This window comes from Hippopotamus amphibius, chromosome 1 (genome assembly GCF_030028045.1).
Source record: "Hippopotamus amphibius kiboko isolate mHipAmp2 chromosome 1, mHipAmp2.hap2, whole genome shotgun sequence".
Lineage (NCBI taxonomy): Eukaryota > Metazoa > Chordata > Mammalia > Artiodactyla > Hippopotamidae > Hippopotamus > Hippopotamus amphibius.
In genome coordinates this window covers 67,915,281-67,934,680 of record NC_080186.1, presented here as the reverse complement: position 1 = coordinate 67,934,680, position 19,400 = coordinate 67,915,281, and the positions used below count along the sequence as shown (strand labels likewise).

General features: G+C 39.9%; 1 protein-coding gene and 1 pseudogene across 1 annotated transcript in view; one reads left to right on the top strand and one right to left on the bottom strand.

Moving 5' to 3' along the window:
* Positions 1–19,400, top strand: part of ST6GALNAC5 (ST6 N-acetylgalactosaminide alpha-2,6-sialyltransferase 5) — a 165,162-nt gene that overhangs the window by 61,245 nt on the left and 84,517 nt on the right. The window lies entirely within an intron of this gene.
* Positions 17,873–18,484, bottom strand: LOC130858632 (transcription initiation factor TFIID subunit 9-like; annotated as a pseudogene).

Genomic DNA, 19,400 nt, shown 5'->3' with positions numbered 1-19,400 from the left:
TCTGCCACAGATCGGCCACTTCACCCTCTTTAGACAGTCCCAAATGCCTCCCTCCTGACCCAATCAAATTCCCCATTGGAGAGGGGGTTTCCCCGTCAGCTAAGGGGGGTTTCCCCAAATTTGGCAGTCTCTCCTCTGTTTCAGCTCCCGCCACCCCAGGGTGTAGGACCCATCCCTTTCCTTTCTTCTCCTACTCTTTCTCCTTTTTTTTTTTTTTTTTTTCCTTTTTTTTCCCTTTGTCCTACCCAGTTATGTCAGGATCTTTGCAGTCCTTTCTGGTGTCCAAGGTCTTCTGCTGGTGTTCAGCCTGTTTTCTGTGGGAATTATTGCATATTTTGCTGTATTCCTGATGCATCAGATGTCACTTTTCCTTCACTCTTTACTGTCGGGGTGATGTACTGGAAGTCTTTATTTCTTTCAGCTTGGGCCTCTCAGTGCCTCATTCTCCTTCCAGCCTGTTCTCATGCCTTTCTCATCACCTGCTGAGGCCTTTTTCTTCTCCTTTATGCTTAGTCTCTCTATTGTCTTTTAATTTAGCATAGTCACACACAGTTTAGGTCTTCAGGTTGGAAGTGAGGAATTCCATTTGTAGGACATATTCCTTGCTTGAAGAATATGCCCACCATCCTCACTAGAGATGGTACTGCTCCTTTACTTTCTCCTTCCCATTGTAACTGTTTTCAGTCCCCACCTCTTTCTTCTTCTGATTTAGGTAAAACAAGGTCAGAGTCATCCCTCATTTTTCTCTGAGACTGGTTCTTCTGGAAACTCTGCATGCATTACAACTCTTTAGAGGTAACTTGTTTTTTCTTCAGAAGAATCTAAGTCCATAAAACTAGAATGGTTTCCATTTCATTTCTTAAATGTATATTAAAATTTTCCTCCTAGAGAAATGGTCTGTAAAGAAAGCAACCTCCGTATCTACATCATCTGTGTATAGGTGGTGCTCTGGCAATGGCTACTGCCAAAGCCAATATTCAGATCTTCTAAAATTATCATAGCAGTTTATTCTTTCATTTAATATAACAGTTAAGTACATGTTATATGTCTAGTGCTATTCTAAGCCCCAAATAAGAACCCCAGCTTTCAGGGAGCTGGCATTCTTATGTGTATGTGATGGGGGAGGGGAGGGAGGGTGAAGGGAAAATAAACAATTAAACAAATACATATTAAAAAATATATATCAGATTATAAGTGGTAAGCATGAGGAAAATAAAATAGATATGATGGTTAGTGACTGGGAAAGGCTGGCGTTAGACATCTAGAACACTACACAGAATGCAGAGTATTAGATCACAACCAGACAACTAAACAGTCTGCGATTACCTTGGCAAGAACATGAATGGCATAAGACCTGCTGTGTCCATGTTTTTGGAAAGCTGAATCTAAGTCAGGAAAAATAATTCTCTTCTGTGAATTCACGAGCGTGGAGACACATCCCTGACATTAGCTGAGGTTAGTACAGCCAGTCCATCCCGTCCTCAGCCAAGAAAAGTCCTGAAAACCAGAAGAGAAGAAGCCAGGAAACCTTACAGATGAGGAAAATTATTTATTGGAAACTCAAGTCTCTTGTCAGTAAATAGTCCTCTTAATATATTGGCATTCAGGCTCTCCCCTTTTACCATTCCTTTGTCTTAGCTTTTTAATCAATTGATTATATAACACTGATAATAAATATATTACCACCCTCTCTTTCCCGATCTTCACCCGGATGGCCTCAAACTCCATCTTCCTTTACTTTCGTTTAGACTTTGGATTCTGAACTTACTTTAACTACATACAGACTCTGAAAAATAGAGGTTTCTGGGGTTACGTTTGAAAGATCTTTGAGTGACAGGCTCCCTTTGGCCACACAGAATTTCAAGAGTGGAATAAAAAAAAATGTGGCTTTAGTTCAAACTCCAGCAGCTTTTTCACCTCAGAAATGGGATCTGGCTGTGGCAAGCCCCAGGGAACGTAAACAGAACCTTACCTGTAATTAACCCAGGGCTTCTCTTGTTCTCAATGCAAATGGAGTTATAATTGTATTTCCTTTAGTAGAATAGAAAGCCTGCATTTCAGAGGAGAGCTGGCAGTTGAATAAAGGACAAACTGTCTAACTGTGACAGCTCCCTCCTATCTCCTTCTGGAAACCTGAATGATAATAAAACTGGAGTTGCATTTGATGTAAGACATATGGTAATTACTATAATAATATTATCACCCGAGTTCTGCAATGGTTTTGTCAGTGAGGTGCAATTTCACATATCATCTGTGATAAAATCCCGGTTTTTTTGGTTATTGATAGCAATGCCTTTCTAAAATGGTATAGGTGTTTTGTGACAGCTGCGAAGTTCCTGCTTCATATCCAGGTAATTGGGTTGAGAATAAGGCCTGCATGCTAAAACCTGAGGATGTAAGACGTGGTGAAAGCCCAGGGAATACTGTGAACATTTTGGTCGTTATTAACAGGCTAAAAGGAAAGCCTTTGCTTGGAGGATCCTCTGAAGCAATCCTGAAGAAAAAAGAAAAAGAAAAAAAAAGACAGACAGACAGCCCCCTTTTAGAAAGCCTCTGTGGGGTCCTGAGGCACGATTTTGAAATTTTAAGCGGATCAATTATATTATGAATCTGTAGGTAATATTTTAAAGCTGTGTACAGTATTCACAAATTAGACCACAATTATTTTCATTTCATTCTGCTCTTGGTTGTTTCCTAAGTCAGATTTCACCTTGCCTAATTTCTGATTTAATAGAAATGACTTCAGCATAATAAGTATGTGGACAGATAATAAACACTTTTATTTATTTGTCACAGGAAAATTGGTTCCACAGTATGTTATCCTGAGCTAGCTGTATATACTCAATTTTACAGCTGCTTCCAGGGAACCAAATATTGAAGACATAACAGCATGTTCAAATGGACCACTCTAAAGCTTTTTAAGGAAATACGTGGGAAATGAGTCATAAATAACAATAGTATGTCAAAGCGATTCCATTGCTGAGATTAATAAAAGCAAATCAGTACAATGTCCAGATAGGGGGAAAATCAAATTATGGGTTTTTCCCTTTTGAATATCATCTCTCATGCAGAATTCATTTGTTTTTAAATCCCACCGAAGACCCATAAAACAGTGAGCTCTATTCAGGAGTTATTACTTAGCCACAAATTATCACTAGTGGCGACATGGCATTGCATTCTCCTGTTGGATTGAATAAATATGTATATGTAAAGGTGTAGACTGGTAGTTTAATTCTTCTGTGAAGTGCTAAATAACCAGAAGTAATCTTAATAATTTAGGAATAAAATTGGTGTTATGTTAGCTGGTTATTATGATTTAAATTCCTTGGTTAATTCCTTTTTCTTTTTTTGAAAAGGAAACATTGTTCAGATGTTGAAAAATTGAATTGCAAAGTTAGCACAAAAACCAAAGACCTTTGGCCCTAGCGCTTATAGCAAAACATTTGGGGTTTGAAAAAAAAAAAAAAAGATTTATTGTTAGATGGTAATTCAAATCATTTCGATGCAATATAATTCAAAATTATTATTATTACTATTATTATTAAATGCCCGAAAAGTTCAGGCACTTTCTAGCCCCTGGGAATACAGACATGAATAAAATTAAGTCCTACTCTCATGAACTTACACTTACATGGATTCTATGCCACACCTTGTATATAACAGCTCAGGTACAACTGACAATAATCCTTGGAGGTATTATACTAGTTTCTCACCAAAGTTGAGACTCTGAGCAGTTGTTTGTTAATATGGGAAAAAAACAGGGATTGGTCCTGACTCCCCAACCACTCTGAACTTTCCTCTAGTGTAATAAGAATGTTACCCTCTGCAGAGGTGAAAAACATTCTTAATTTTTCAAAAGAAAAATAACGACCAATAAAAAACCTCTGGTCGGGTTGAAATTTGCACATATTTGTTCATTATATGATTTCCTATTGTTACTTGTTCTTTGTTTTCCAGGGGTCTTAGTATTTTTACATTCACTTGAAGTTCATTATATAATTAAGCTTTTATGCCTTTGTCTTATGTACTATAGATACTGTCCAGTCTATCACTTTATTTATTTTGTTGGTACTCAGATCTTTAAAGCAAATATATGATTCATTGTCTTTTATTTGTTATTTTGTTTTGTTTTGGTTTTGTATTTTTATTTATTTTATTTTTGGTGGCATCAGGTTTTAGTTGTTGAGGGATGTGGGATCTTTGTTGAAGCATGCAGGATCTCGTTGCAGCGCTAGGGCTTCTCTCTAGTTGTGGCCTATGGGTTTTCTCTTCTCTAGTTGTGGCACACATGCTCCAGGGCATGTGGTTGTGGCATGTGGGCTCTCTCATTCAGGCACATGAGTTCAGTAGTGGTGACACGCAGGCTTCTTTGCCCCAAGGCATGTGGGATCTTAGTTCCTTGACCAGGGATGGAACCAGCATCCCCTGCATTGGAAGGCGGATTCTTTATCCCTGGACCACCAAGTTCCCATTGTCTTTTATTTGAAGCAACAGATCTACCTTCAGATTGAAGAACCAAACTTGCAGTTTATTTGGTTGTTCATACTCTAAAATACAGTAAGGAAAACTTACACACCAAAGATTGTGTTTCTTCTTATGAATGAGCCTTGCCCCTTGGAGAAAAGTTCACTGGCAAGTTTCACTTGGAGAATGTTCTTACTTTGAGACATTATGTGCATGTGCTACTAGAGTCTGAGGGAGAAGGAATCCTTTCTTTGGAGTGGTTCCCATTGTGGGTCAACCCTTAATTTAGAGGCTATTATTGTAAGATAATTAAATAGTGTTTGTGATGTTGCCCAAATGAGCAAATCTGGGAGATTTATTTTCAGTTTTATAATGTCTTATCTTTTGAAATTACATTAATTGCTGAGCTACTGATAATGAATCTTATTTAGATACGAAAGATCTTTCTCAGGCTCATAGAAGAGGTTACGTGGTAATATAGTGGAAAGAACATTGCACTTTGTACCAGAAGATGTGGGTTTTTGCCTACAAATGAGGACATGGACTGGATGAGTCCAAGGCCCTTTTAGGAGTGGACAATTCTGAGGCCATTGGAAAAGTCTTCTTTTTTAATAGGGGTTATTTTCCTTTTTAAAAATGATTCCTCTTTTTTCTCCTTCTTCCTAGATTTAGAGAAGTTTAAGAATACAGTTGTACATGTTGAGTCTTAAATATCTGAGTTGTCTCTTAGGTATATGGGTTTGAAGTCTAAATGAGAAATTGAAACTGAAGATTTGAAAGTCATTAGTAGGCAAATGTTATTTAAATCCATAGAAATAGGTAACGTAAACATGTAATATTAGGAGAATTCAGAATGGGACCCTGAAAAAATTCAAAATAATAGTTCTATAGAAGAGGAATTGGCAAAGGAAACGGGGCATCATGTCCAAGAATTGAAAATGCCATTTGGTTGTCCAATGAAATGCAGAATTGATTATGACATCATGGTCAGTGTCAAGAAATTAACACAGATAATAAATTTAAAAAAAAAAAAAACTGTAGTCCAAAATGATACAATAAAGGTATTGGAGGGCCATGTAATATACCTTGTTGATATAATTATTGTTTGATTTCCTATATAATTTAGAATTTAGAAGAAAGAGGCCTCATAGCCAGTTTTAAAGTGGATGGGGGGCAGGGACCAGGAAGATCTTCATGAAGGAGGAAATAATCTGGGCCTCAAAGGATGATGGGAGGAGCCAAAGTGAAGACATTCCAGACAGCGAAAAAACTCAGCCAAAACAGGAAAAGGGTACACACAGGATATGTGTTAAAAGCAGCATAGTCCTTATGTAAATGAGTTGAGGGCTGAAGGTGGACCGGTAGGTAGGGCCCTATTATGAAGGGATTTAAATGCCAGTTGAGAAGCTTATTGATAAATAATGAGGTAATTCAAAGTTAGTGAGTGAATTTGAAGTAGAGAAATTTGCTCCAGATAACCATTTCAAGTGGAAATTTAAAAATCATAGAAGTAGACAAATAATTTCTAACTTATTTATTAAGCATAATTAACTAGTGCTTGAACACTTTCAGGCTCAGAGAGCTTCCTTTGGAAAGAAGCAGAAGATATGACTAGAAGAAAAGGGATAAGACTAGAAAAGAAAGTATAAGACCAGAAAAGAAAGTATCCCCTTGTTGACAAAGTCATTCCCATACTCCATCATCAGTTCCCTGGCACCTCCAAGATACAGGAGCTCCTCCAAATTCAGTCCAGTGTTTATTCTGCCAGGAAGGAGAATAAACATCCTCTGACTTAATACCAGATAGGTCCTCCTTTCTCATTGTTGATAGAAGGATTTTAAGACAGAATCCGAAATCATAATGGTGCAGGGGAAACGGGCAGGGAGTTTCCAGGTTCCAACCTTCATTCAGCAAATATCTCCCAACCACCATTTAAGTGCCAGATGCTCAGAAAATCAGCCTCATTCACTGTTGACAGTCATCAGCTCTAGTTGATTTTTAGGATATTGTCTGCCTTTTTCTTCTCTGATTTAGCTGAACAATAACACTTATGCTCATAACTCATTTCCTCCAGAAAGGCCTATGAAGAGCTAAGGCTGATTCTGACCAGAATGGAAAGTTGAGCTTATTTCATCTTCCATCAGTTCTCCTTACTGTCTCTCTCTCAGTCTGTCTGAAACCTCAGTGTGTAAGATACACTGGTGCAAAGAAGGGATGGAGTCAGAGAAACAGTGGATTTCTTCAGGCAAAAGATGAGGTCTCCAACGAGGGAAGTGACAGAAGAATTAGGTGCAGAATGGTTGAATGTAAAAGCTATTTCAAAGTGAGAATTGTTTTTTTTCCCTTATAGATTATTACAAAATATTGCATATAGTTCTCTGAGCTAAAGAATCTGAAAAAAAAAAAGAAAAGATATATATGTAAGTATAACTGAATCACTTTGCTGTACGCCTGAAACTAACACAACATTGTAAATCAACTATACTTCAATTTTAAAAGAAAGAACGAAAAAAAGAAAAAAACAAAGTGAGAATTTGGATTTTGGGACCCACTGAAGGTGGAAGATGGGAGAGAGTAGAGACTCAAAACTGAGTCTGAAGTCACAGTCCAGCTTAGAACAGGAAGGAAGCTGGGCCTGTGGGTGTGCCTGGGTGTCTGTTGTGGGGTAGGGGAGTTGGGAAGGGGAGCTGCAAGAGGCTCATTCTGGACACATTCCTTGGAGATGCCACATTGAGATGTTTTGTAAATAATCAAATATCATTTCCTTCTCTAGAGAGTGGCCTGGGCTGGAGAATATAGGTCTGGAGATCAGCAACATAGCAGTGGTTAATACAAGGCAAAAAAAAAAAAAAAAAGAAGGTAAGATCACTTCAGGAGGGGTTATAGAGCAGAGGTCCTAAACTAGCCCTGCAGATGGTTTTTGTTTTTGCTTGTCATTTCTTTTTGATTGTTGTTTTCTCATGATTTGACAATAAAAGATTTTCTGAAAGACCAAAGTTTTACAAAATCACACACTAAAATAAAAGGACTTTATGAGGGAAGTAGGGATGAGACAGATCACTCAAAACCCATAAGTTTGTAACCAGAATATTAATAAAAATAACAATAATCTTATTAAATTATAGGCATAGTTAAAAACCATGTTAGGTTTCCAATAATTTTTTTGGTAAGAATGTTTAAGTTTTACTGTCTTAGCGAATTTCAGTTATACAATACAGTGTTATTAACTATAGTCACTGTGTTTTACATTACAGCCCCAAATCTTACCGATCTTATAGCGAAAGTTTGTACCCTTTTACCAACAATTTCCTATTTCCCACTCCCATCCCCCCACCCCAGCCCGTGGCAACCACTTTTCTACTCTCTGTTTCTAAGGGTTTGCCTTTTTTTTTTTTTTTAAGATTTCACATATAAGTGATAGTATGCAGTATTTTTTTCTCTGTCTTATTTCATGTTGCATAACGCCCTCAAGTTCTATCCATGTTGTTGCAAATGGCAGGATTTCCTTCTTTCTCATGGCTGAATAATATTCCATTGTGTATATATATCACATCTTCTTTATCCATTCATTAGTTGATGGACACAGGTTTTTTTCATAACTTGGCTATTGTGAATAATGGCGCAGTGAAGATGGGAATGCAGATATCTCTTTGAGATCCTGTTTTTATTTCCTTTGGGTATGTACCCAGAAGTAGGATTGCTGGAAAATATGGTAATTTTATTTAATTTTTTAAGGAATTTTCACACTGTTTTCCATAGTGGATATACCAGCTTACATTCCCACCAACAGTGCACACGTATTCCCTTTTCTCCACAGTCTTGCCAACACTTATTTCTTGTCTTTTTGATGATGGTCATTCTGACAGGTGTGAGGTGATAGCTTGTGGTTTTGATTTGCATTTCCTGACGGTTAGTGATGTTGAGCACTTTTTCATGTACCTGCTGGCACTTGTAGGTCGTCTTTGGAAAAATGCCTGTTTAGTTCCTCTGCCCATTTTTAAATTGGATTGTTTGGTTTTTTGCTACTGAGTTGTATGAGTTCCTTATGTATTTTGGATATTAACCTCTTAGCAGCTATATAATTTGCAGATATTTTCCTTCATTCACAGTCTAAAACCACGTTAAATTCCCAATAATTTTTTTTAAAAAGACAGTGATTGATAGCTTGATAGAAGGTGGTGTGAGGAAAAATTGAGGCTGCTGATGTGAGGAAGAAAGAGCAAACACCCAATAAGTATTTACGAGACAGAGTGCATGCAGACCTGAAGGAAAAACAGGGGATGAATGCGTTCTGCTGGCTAGTGTACTTTGTGCTCAGCTGCTGTTACTTCTTGGTGTAAGATAATGAGAAAAACCAATAGAAAACCAACACAGACCTGTCCCTGATACTGCTATTCGTCCCATCTTTACCAGGGGAGCACATGAAAGAAACATGTCTTTTTCTCCTCTGTCCTACCTAACCAGTACTATTTATGCTTATAATTCCTTGCTCTTGGTAAAGGCCCTGAAGAGATCAAAATGACTATTCCAGTATGAATGCCGTTAGCATGAGGGTATTCAATATCCATTAGCCGCAGCCCACACCACTCCCTATTGTCTTACACCCCTCCTACCCCATCCATTTCATATGTTCATGTTTCCTACTTTATTTCTGTTGGATTTTCATTTGCAGGCCTTCATGTAGAGAAGAAAAGGATTTAGGGGAAAAGCTCACCATTGAGGGCAGGCCAGGATCTAAAAACTGGTCGCCGGAGAGGTGGATGGAGCATCAGGAGAAAATGTTAGAGCTGAAACCAGAGAAGAGGATTTCACAAAAATAGAGTCACAAGTATAAGATACTGTGGAGGAGTCCTAAGAGAGTATTGGCTTTATGGAGCAGTACATCTCCGGTGACTCTGCTAGGGGCCATTTGTGCATGGTGTGGTCAGGGCAGGCTCAGGCTGCCACGCCAGGGGAACGGGGCTGCAGACAGGGAGGAGGGAATGTGCTCCACTGTTTTAAGAAGTTTGATGAGGAAAGAAAGGAAAGAGGAGCAGCTTTTACAGGGAGACACACTGAGAGAATTCTCTTTGTACGACGAGGAACACGAGCATATTATTTTTAGACTGAAGACAAGTAGCTACTGGAGAGGAAAAGGAAAATGATTGAAGATGAGAGAGCGAGAGCAAGAGAAAAGACTAAATGGAACAACTCTCCAGGGAGCTTATTTCCATTACATAATTCACTAAACAAATGTGGATTCATCTTTGTTTCAGTTCTAGCACCTTCTGACTGGAAGTGTGATTTCTGGCAATACATTTACAGAATCTCGCCTGCCCCGCTTCTCACACACCCCAGTAACTGCTCTGGGTGGAGCCTTTGTAAACATACCCGTACTGTAGTGGCGAGGACCAGAAGACATCTGTTGGCAGTGCTTTTGCCAAGTGGGAATGAAGGGCTGCGTCCCTGGAAGAGCCAGGAACTGACACAGGCCATCTCTGCTGTGACCCAGCCCTGAAGGCAGAGAGCAGAACCCCCTTTATTACTGATATATCGCTTGTCTCATTATGCTTAACATTTCAAACATTATTAATTTTTAATTATTTACATTTAATTATCTGCATCACTTAAGCATCCAAATTCCACAGCTGATGTTCTCAATGAATTATTTACTAAACAATCAATCCTCTTGGATTCCACGGAGCCGAATGTTTTCAATTTGGGGCAAACCTCTCCTCCAGGAGGCTGCCTTCACACACTTATGTTCTGGATGGACGTGGCTGCCCTCTGGGCACTGTGGCTTCAGCTGCGGCGTCCGCTTTGTCGCAGGGACGTTCGTCAGCTCTACCGGGATGACTGGCCCTGCTCAGCGTTCGTGTTAGCAGGTTGAGTGCCGTTGGGACACTCATGCCATCTGCCTTCTCATTTCTCTTCTGTTAGGGCTGGAAATGCATTAACAGGGAACCAGTTCTAGTGATGGGAAAGCGAAACAGTCTCATTTGTGGTCAAAAGGCAGAGGCATGATGAAAACGAATCATAGCGCCCACAAGAGACGGTCACTCACACGCCTGATCAACCAAAATCAGGACCCACTGTCAATGGGAATGTCATTTCCCGAGCAAAGGCCAAGGGAAACAGGCTCATCCACCCTAGGCTCCCTGACACAAATACCCCACAGCTCCATCACCCTTTGTGCAGAAGGAGGGGGCCTAGGGTCAACAAAACGTGCACTGGTTTCACTTGGTTTTCCAGGAGTGGAACTGGAAGGAATCATAGTAACCTACCTGTGCTCAGCAGTGGAGTCTTCCTTGCGGCTTCTTACAAGCTCACTGGGAGGGTTGATCGTGTGATGTATCCGGCAGAGTGGTTGAGGGTAAGGGATATGAATTAGACCTTCATTCATTCCACAAGTATTTCCTGATCACCTGCGGCGTGCCAGGCCCTGGAGAGGCAGAAGCAAACAAGACAGACATAGTGGCTACGTTCATGGAATTTATATCTCAGTGAACGTAAGACTCCGGGACTTGAATCATGACTGCCACCTACTTGCTGAATGACTTTGCATAAGTTATTATAATTAACCTCTCCAGGCCTCAATTTGTGCCTGAAAATGGGAATAATCAGAGCACCTCCCTCCTAGAGTCACTGTGATGATTATTTAATTATGCACAAGCAAATGCGTGTAAAACTCAGAGATCATAAGACTGGCACCCACAGCCAGCCCCACGGAGTTGTCGCAGCTTAGTAGTGCATGTATAGTTTCACTAAAACTTGTATTTGAGGCATTTAACGGAATTAGCATCTTAATTATGAGTATTAAATTAGAATTGTCATTACTGGGTACAGCTCTAGTTTAAGGAGCAGTTGGAGACAAGATACAGAGGTTAGAGAGGAAGGATTTCTGAGTTCGGGTAAAGTCAGACCCATTAGTATAAAACCTGGCATGAAGTAAGTGTTCAATAAATACTAGCTGTTGTCAGCATTATTGTTATTATTAGGCCCTGGACTCTTCATAAATAACTAAGACTGACATAATGGAGCACAAGTGTGGTGCTTGTACATATCAAATAAGTAATGTGTTCGTTCACACACACACACACACACACATTAGCGTGCGTTTTTTATGACAGGCTGTTTCAAACGTACTAAATGGAAGGGACCTTAGAGACGATGTCATCTGGCTCCCTCAGGGTGATGAAACTTGAGATCCTTTGAAGTAAGATAACTTGCCCAAGTCACATAGTGAGTGGTAAACGGGGAACTGAAATCCGGTGTTTTGCCCCAGCTGGAAAAGGTCTGCTGTACCCACACTGCCTCTCTTCTGACTACCTCACCCACACCACAGTGGCAGCTGCTAACACCTTTCTCTTTCATGCCAAGCTTAGTTACAAGCTTTGGAGTGCACCCATTTTGTCTTCTCTGGCTCGTCACCTTTCTGACACCTGTCTTTTTGGGTTCATAATAAAAATAAAACCCAAACACAAAAATCGTAGGTCTGACAGTCATAGACACTGGCTGGCTTAGTTATGCTTGCAGAGATTCACTGAAAACTTTTATTTGGAGCCTCAAAAATTAGCATTTTTATTGTGAGTATTAACTAAAAATTGTCATTACTGGGCACAGCTTTAGTTAAGTAGCAGTTGGAGGCAAGATACAGAAGCTGTGACTGTGGTGACCAAATGTCAGGATTGTCAACTCTGTAAGCTTAGGTGATGGGTCAGACATTGTATAATTTCTTGTATCACACGAGCCTCTTAGATACTACCGCTGTTCCTTCTTAAATATACAATGTTATGCTGGTGGTTTGCACTGCACACGTAACAGGCAGCATTCAGGAAAGTTAGTTGGCAGCTCCTTGTAAAATGAGACCCGAGTTTATCTTTGTGTCATATACTTTCCCATGCTGAGGAGTTTACATTATCATCAACCTAATGACAGTGCCTACAGCAGGCAATCCTGAAGCACTTCTTTTTTTTTTTTAATTTAATTTATTTATTTTATTGGCTGCATTGGGTCTTCATTGCTGCACACGGGCTTTCTCTAGTTGTGGAGAGCGGGAGCTACTCTTCGTTGTGGTGGGCAGACTCCTCATTGCCGTGGCTTCTCTTGTTGCGAGCACGGGCTCTAGGCTCACAGGCTTCTGTAGTTGTGGCACATGGGCTCAATAGTTGTGGCTCATGGTCTCTAGTGTGTAGGCTCAACAGTTGTGGCACTGGGGCTTCGTGGCTCCAAGGCATGTGGGATCTTCCTGGAGCAGGGATCGAACCCATGTCCCCTGCATTAACAGGCAGATTCTTAACCACTGCACCACCAGGGAAGTCCCCTGCAGCACTTCTAAACCCAGGTTCCCCTAACACCACAGCTCTTTCTAGTAGGTTGGGGAGAAGGCTATCTAATTCTATCCATGAACAATCAGATACAAGTAACATGAGAGCTTAACCAGAAGCTTCCCCCAACCCCGATGTCTCAGTATATCATTCATGCTTTTAATTCAGTATTGTGACAAGATATTACATCTAGTTCATGGAAACCAGTTCTAAAATATGAAGACAGTGAGCAGCCAAGATTCAGGTTGTAAACATTTCAAATGGTGTGGGATCTCTCTGGAGTCCAACAATACCTGAACATCATGTTCTTTAACCAAAGTAGGGTAGGAGTTTGCACAGGTAGGGTGCAGCAGGAGGCTTGGCGCTGCCCAGCAGGTAATTTATTTAGTGGTCATGTGCTGAGGAGCACAAGGGTTTGAGCGCAGATGGATCAAAAGAGAGGAGGCTTGTGTGTCCCCAGTTCTGCTTCTCTTACCGTAAGGCTGCCCAAGGCGATAGTTTTCATCCTGGTAGGACGCAGAGTGCTTCCCCTAGTATACAGTGCCAGAAATCTGGAAGTAAACGTGTCCTGGTTCTGTCTGAGAACACTGGCAACAGTTCCTGTGGAACTGATTTTATTTTTTAAAAGAGAGAAATAGATGGCTATTAGGTCACTTCCACAGCTAATAATTTATAGGTCAAGATGATCTGGAGCTAAGAAACATGATATTCATTATGAAAAAGAGAAAGCTTTGTTTAGGAAAGAATTTTTGTTTAATCACAGGGCCAAGGAGGCTGAGTATAAAAAGTATTTAAGGTACCGAGAATAAATTAGATTGCCCCCTTTCTATCTTCCTTTCTTATCCCCCTAATTATTTATTCTGCACCCCCTACCCACCCCAGAGAATGTGAGCCACCTAGAGGTAGGGGATTTTGTCTATTTGCATGCTGTGTATCCCCAGGGCCTTACACAGAGTCTGGCATATGCAGATATTCAATATATACTCGCTGGTAAGCAAATGAATGAATGAGTGAATTGTAGTCTGAAAAACTATCCTTCCAAACGAATTCATTTGTGGAAATAAGCTAGCACATTGCCTATAAAGCAGCTTCCTTGATTAAGGGCAGGCTTTAAGGTTCACAGGAGATGTTAACATCAGCCTAATGACACTGATTTTTCCCTGGAAACTGCTCTCTGCTTCTCTCCCCCAGTTTGTCTTCCCCAGCATTTGTTTTGGATCTGTAGATATAGCTTTTTCTCCCCAGAATTCACCTGAGGAAAAATTGTCTTTTCCTTACATTTGAAGCTTAGCAAATTGAGAAAAACCAGCTTAGGCAAACATCTGACCATCTTTTGGGGAAAAAAAGGAGGCCTAGAAGCTCAAGACAGATGGAGCCACTGCTGCCTTGAGGACGCTGGGCAGCTTGGGCCCGCCTTGGAGGGGTTCTCCAGGGAAACTGGGACTGACTGGGTTCTCTCCTGACTCAGCAAAAGTGCCAGGGCCATGCCAGAGGCTGTGGGGTGGGCCCTACACAGCGAGGGTGTGTAAAACCCTCCTTACTGGCCCGAGCCCTGTCACGAGTTCTCGGATTCCAGGACTCACCTAAACCTGATAAAAGGTGTCCAGAGGGCCCGGGGTTAAGCTGAGTTGTTCTTTAAGTACAAGATTATGGTTTCCAATAAAATGGATTTGTGATGCCTGAGGTGATTTTGTGGAGGAAAAAAAAGGAAGATTAAAAAGGCTGTGTCAAAATAGTGTTTTGATTAGACCAGAAGCATAATTTTAGGAAATGGAAAGTAGAAGGAATGCAGTAGAATATGTGCCTGGGGCCTGCCCTCCCAGGAGGAACAGGGGTGATAAATCATCCCTCGCTATTTCCAGTTTTTCAAGTGTGATGTTTTCTACATTTTGTAGACTTAAATTTTCTACATTGTGAAAAGATAAGGAATCCACAACCCCATTTATTTAAGCTTGTATTTTTGCATTTGCCATCTTTTTTTAATTTTTGGAAGGTATTTCATTTACTCTTTTCAGGAATAGATATGATCCTATGCTTTACTTTCTCGTGAAGGAGGGAGAGTAAAACAATAAGCTTCTTGGTTTAGGAAGAACCAATTAGTAAATTTTCCTCCTGTTCCCCAGGCCTGTGGCAACTACTTCTTTGCTGACAACTGAACTTTGCATCCCAACCTCCATTTTGCATCCCAACCTCCATTTTGCATCCCAACCTCCATTTTGCATCCCAACCTCCATTAGTCTTAACAGAAGCCAAGCATTCTATCCCCTTCGCTGTGCTATAGGAATCATTTTTTTCTCTGAGTGGAATAGTGTTTGTGAAGTCATTTAGGTATTCACAGAAAAAATAGCCTTTTACTGTTGTTTTTTATTGATTCCAGGAACGAGGCTCAGAGAAACCCTGCTCCATTTTACCATAAATACTATTAATCCAGAGATGACTTCTTAGTATACAGAAATGATTGATTTGAATTTAAATGAGCTGATATTCAGAGTTTTCATCTAGACTCAGATAAAACAACAAAACTATCCAGTGACTGTGGCTAAATTTAGAGTTGCTACTTAGATTGCCTTAACAGTCTCGTATCATATTTTCAGTATACCAGGTATGAAAAAAAGAGTAAGAGCTGCATTCCACAGTCCTGATGTGTATTAGATCCTGAAAGCATATACTTCACCTCCCCTGTTACTGACTTATTTCATTCCTGACCTTATTCCCAAAGAAACTCACCCATTTCCTCCACCAAGTCCAGGACCAATATCTTATTTTAAGTAAGAAGTTTTCACTCAAAAAATAGGTTGACTTTTGAATTTGACAAAGTAGAGATTAGAGTTATGGTACTGTTTTAAGACAAGAATTGGAGAGGTCTGATTCCCAATCTACATAATAATTCAACAGAATTTAAGGCTGTCTTTAGCACTTTGCATTAGCAGCAAGTAATTACCTCCAACTAGAATGAAATGAGGGTCAAGAATGGTTTCAAGCAATCAAGTGGAAGTGTTACTTGCTTTATTGAACATGCTAATACAAAGCTGCATTTGGAAGAGTTAAAGAAGAAAAATACCTCCAACCCAAATTGCCTTGTGAGCTTTTTTGCAAGAGTGGGCCAGAATGGTTTGTGGATGATAAAAAGTTTAGATTATTTAGTTTTAATACTTTAAATGACTTCACCTAGGAATTTAAGTGATTTGGGATTTATGGTTTTGTGTCTAAATTTAATGGTGCATTCTATGTATAAGGATCTGTATGTACAAATGCAGACATTTGTTTGTACATATAACTTAACTATTTTCAAATGGATGTGCTTATCCCTCAGTGGAGAGGTTGGTGTCCTGCCAAGTTACAAAATTACATAGATGTGAATTACTATGTGAAAGTGTTACTGAACCAAACTTGGGTTCTCCCACCCATAGCCCAGCAGAGCCAATCAACTGACACAAAGTAGCGGTGAAGGAAAGTACAGCATCTATTTGCAGGGCACCACTGCAAGGAGAATGGGCAGCCCATGCTCAAAAGACCCAAACTCCCCCATGGCTTTCAGGGAAGAGTTTTTAAAAGCAACATATGGAGTGAGGTGTTGCAGGGTGCATGACTTTCTTTTGATTGGGTGGTGGTTAGGTGACAGGCTGGTATTTCAGGAACCTCAATCATCAACTTTCTGGTTCCAGCCAGGTTGGGATCAGCACATAGGCACCATCCTCCACCTGATCAGGGGTGTTAGTTTCTACATAACAACTCAAAGATATGCATCAGATTGTTATGTATATTCCTTCAGGTGCACTCTGTCTTGTCACTGAACTATTGTTCCAGCTGTCTTGCTTAATTGCTTTTCCTTTGTTTCAGGATTCCATCACTTCTCTAATTAGTAACTGTTTGAGTCTACTCTTTGGAACTCAGGGAAGGCATAGGAGACTAAAGTCTTTTCTACAAACAAGAAAGGGTGGGGGACACAGAGGGGCTTTTGTGCATGGGAGGGCCTTGCAGGGTCCTGCCCAATTTCAGTGCTCCCTTTTCTTTGATGCTTCTCAGTCCTGAGGGGAACAGGAGTAAGACAAGAAAGGGAATCAAGTTTTGTATAGAGAGGTTAACCATACTTGTCAGGGGAACTCAGTCTTAGGGGCACCCCAGTTTCAGAAGTACTAGCTGAATCCAGTTCCTCTTGTGAAATTCTAAGCTTATAAAATGTGCTGAAGCAAACTCAAACCCATTTTTCTTTACTCAGTTATCATGGATATGATTCCAGTCTGCACGGGCAACAATTCAAATTCATAACAATAATTTACTTATTAGCAGCAGATTAACTTTGAGAATAAAAATGCAACCAGGTCCAGAATTCCTGAATTAGCTTTTTTTTTTTTTAATTAGACATTAGCTGAGGTTTAGGATAAATAATATATTATACATCTAGGTTGATGATAATATAAATAAATCTGGCGTAAAAGCTATATCTTGTAGCTTTAAAAACATTTTTTCTGTATCATGTAGCAGGAAATAAGTAGAAATTAAGCTCTCTTAAAATAATTAAAGAAGACAATTTAGATGATGCAAACTTTATTTAACACTTCATGAAGCAAGCAGTCTTCATTCCCAAGGGTCCAGAGAACTGCAAAATGGGCTGGAAGGCAGGAAGCTTTCATAGAATGAAGAATAAGGAATAAAGAAGAGAAAATTTTAATGAATAAGGAAAAAGGAAATATGTATAGCGCTCTGAGTTGGCTTGGCGTGTGGGGATTGGTCGACTGGATGTACTGTGTTTCTGGTCAAGTGGAACATGTATCAGGACTCGAAAGTTACCTGTGTCAGTTTGCTGACCCCAGGCAGGAGTAGCTCCCTCTTGGGCCTAGACATTTGTTTCAACAGCTCTTTAAATTTGTAACCTTATTTATTTGTTTTTTTCAAGAGGACAATTAGTTTTTATTTCAGAGGGTGTAGTCTGAAACTCAGTTGATATCTTCTTTTTCTATTAATTGAAAAGTATGGTAACTATATTTACTCATTAAGTACTGTTTTTCTAAAACACAGCTTGGAAACATCTAGCATGCATGTTTCATCTCAGCACAATGGATTGAAAACCAAGTATGCATGTTACATGCATCAAGGCTAGATTACAAAATATCATCGTCATCATCCTCATCTTCACATTTTATTTTCAGTGCATTCGATGATTCATGGGCAGGATTTTGTGATGACACCACGTTAGTGATAATAAGAATGTTTTTGGACCTAATTAAGGATGGATTCATTAGAACATTCTGAACTTCTGATGTTGCAGCAATTGATGCTTTTACAGCTGGGGATTGTGAAGTGGGCATCTGTACGGTGAACCTTTGCCCTCTGAGGGACACTGGAGTCCCTATTTTAGTTGACACAGACATGGTGTGTGGGGTTGGTGTGCCAAGTGTGGGAGTCCTTGGTCTGCTAGTAACTGAACCAACACTTTACCGTGGAACTTTTCTTCCCACAGAAGTAGATCCCTTTTTTGTAAAGACTTAAATCTATAATTTGGAACAGTCAAGCAATATCTACCAGGTGGCAATCTAGGGCCTGAATATGGCTTGATCAGTGGTGAAGGCGTTTGATTTCTCTGCTTTGCAATAACTAATAAAAAAATCTTTTGGAGGAAGAGAGGTAAAAGACTCAGTATCTTCTCTTTCTTCACTTCTTTCACTTCTGTCAGCTGAGGACAGGACATGAAGACCCAGAACTAATGTGTACATTAAAATGATTAATTGTAAGGCTCTGTAATTCAGAAGGAAGGAGTAGAGATGAAAGGCTGAGTAGGAAAAAGACAATGAGACAGGAGACAGGATTGTTTCCTTTGCTGTGCAGAAGCTTTTTAGTTTGATGTAGTCCCACTTGTCTATTTTCGCTTTGTTGCCAATGCTTTTGATGTCAGGTCCATGAAATCACTGCCAAGACCAATGTCGTGAAGCTTATCCCCTGTTTTCTTAAGGAAAGTTAGTAACTTTAAATGAGGGATTGTTAAACGATCATGATTATTAAAAAGTTACAGAACTATTGAAAGTTTACCATCTGAAGTATTTAAATCACTGCAAAGTTTATCTTTTATCTTGTGAGGGATTTTTTTTTTAAGTACATATTAAAACAAAAAAGGAACACTTGGGGAAAACTAGGATGAGAAGAAAAAATTGGGGCATGTGTATAAATTCCCCTCAAATCCCTGTATCCTCTGCTGATGCATTCACATTTCTAAGCAGAATAATAGGAGAGGATCTCTAAAGAAATGCAAAATGTCCAATCCTGCAGAAGTCTCCTGTCCTGCATCCTGCCCTGCCCCTTGTGATCCTCAGGTAAAATGGGCTTGATAAATCAGAAGAAAGATCAGGATAGGGTAGGCCATGCTTCAGTAACAAATAAACCTCAGTGAGTACATTGTTTAACACACTGACAGTTTATTCTGCACTCAAAATCCAAAGTGAATCAGATGACCCTGTTCTATCCCGCAGCCTGCAAGGTTGCTCTGTCAAGAAAAGAGGTAGCTAAAAGTTTGCCCCAGGTGTCTGTAGGGGCCAGGAAATGCCCTTGTGACACTTCCTCCTACATTTTGTTGATTGTAACTCGGCCACATGATCCCCACCTAAGGGAGTTTGGGCCAGCAAGGGGACACAAAAT